Source organism: Alligator sinensis, unplaced genomic scaffold (assembly GCF_000455745.1).
Source record: "Alligator sinensis unplaced genomic scaffold, ASM45574v1 scaffold211_1, whole genome shotgun sequence".
NCBI classification, from domain to species: domain Eukaryota; kingdom Metazoa; phylum Chordata; order Crocodylia; family Alligatoridae; genus Alligator; species Alligator sinensis.
The window spans coordinates 1798151-1799745 of NW_005842024.1; the positions used below are offsets into that span (position 1 = coordinate 1798151).

Consider the following 1595-nt stretch of genomic DNA (forward strand, 5'->3'; position numbering starts at 1 on the left):
GCTCTGGCAGGGTAGAGGGGTGGGAGGGAGGCATCTGCCCCTCCAGCAGGGGAAGGGGGAGGAGGGAGCTACATGGCTGGGATGGTGGCACAACTGGTGTCTGTGCTTCCAGGGGTGGGGCCGCTGGGAGACAGGGTGGGGGGGAAGAAATGAGGGCATGGCACAGGAGCCCCAGCCCAGGGTGAGGGGTACAACAGGACTGTGGGTCTGGAGTGAGGAGCATCAGCAGGGCCAGGTAGCTGTGGGTCAGGAGTGATGGGTATCAGCAGGGCCAGGAAGCTGCAGGTTGGAGTGAGGGGCACCAGTATGGCTCAGGGGAGAGGGAAGGGCAGGGGACTGTGGGTTGGGGGTGAGGGGCACTAGCAGGGCCATGGAATGGGAGTAAGGGGTACAAGCAGGGTTAGAGGGGGCTGTGGCTTGGGAGTGAGGGGCAATGAGGGCAGGGGCAGGGCACTGGCATATCAGGGCTGCTCAGCACCACAAAGCTGCAGCTGGACCCGCATCCTGGTGAGTGAAGGGGAGGTCTTACATTCCATAATCAAAAAAAAAAAAAAAAAAAAAAAAAAAAAAAAAAAACCTAAAATCAAATGCCATATATATAGGTATATAGAATGTATTTTATTTAGTGTTCCACGTTTTTTTTTTGTTTTTTTTTAAATAAAAACTGAAAGTTTGGGGAATTTTTCAGTGTTTATCTTCCAAACATAAAAACCAGGTTGAAATCAGGATAAAACGAAGAAAAGAAAAACATTTGGTTTAAATCAGGGAAAATGATACTATGTTACTACAGTGGTGAGGGAGGGAGGGACTGGAGTAAGGCTGGGACAGGTGAAGGGGCAGGGGGAGGAGCATGGCGCAGCCCATCAGCTGCTCCTGGGGCTGCAGCAGGGAGCAAGGCAGGGGAAGCTGTCAGTGGGTGTGCGGTGCAGGACACGGGGGCAGGTGGCTCCTGCTGCTACAGCCGAGGGCCGAAGAGCTGTCCCAGGCTCTTCCCAGTGGGTGCATGCCCCCAGATCTACACGGGGGACAAGAGAAGGCTGCCACCCGCTCTGAGCACCAAGAAAAGCCCGATACTGCTGCTGGCCCCAGCCAGCAGCAGCAGCCTGCTCTTGTCCCGTGCACGTATCCGGGGGCACCCCCACACCTCCGGGAAGAGCCTGGCACAGCCCTCCAGCCCTCCTAGGGGGTGCAAGAGCTGCACCTCCTGCCCCGCACCTACTGACAGCTCCCCCTACTTTGCTACCTGCTGCAGCCCTGGGAGCAGCCAATGGGCTGCGCCAAGCCCCTGCCCCTTGCTGCAGCAGCCTGCTGCCAGCCTACCCTGGCGCTTCAGGGAAGGGTAGAGTGGTACACAAGCAGACGCAGGCAGTGGGGAACCCGACCCCAGCACGTGCCCCGGTCCCTCCCACCTGGGGTCAGAGCTGGGAGCCCCACACCCCCAGGCAGTGGCTCCAGTCCTGTGCGGAGTGGCTGGGTGCAGTGCCTGCTGCAGGGAACAGGGCCAGGCTCTTCTGCTTGCCTCCCCACCCCCCCCGACAGGGCTCGCAGCTCCCAGAGGCTGGGGCCGGGGGGGAGCCAGAGCGGCCCCGCGCAGC

The 1595-nt window shown here is 59.4% G+C and overlaps 1 protein-coding gene across 6 annotated transcripts in view; it reads right to left on the reverse strand.

The window, feature by feature from the left end:
• The window catches only part of CEP44 (centrosomal protein 44), a 52585-nt gene that overhangs the window by 23142 nt on the left and 27848 nt on the right, over positions 1 to 1595 (reverse strand). The gene's annotated exons all lie outside the window — the stretch shown is intronic.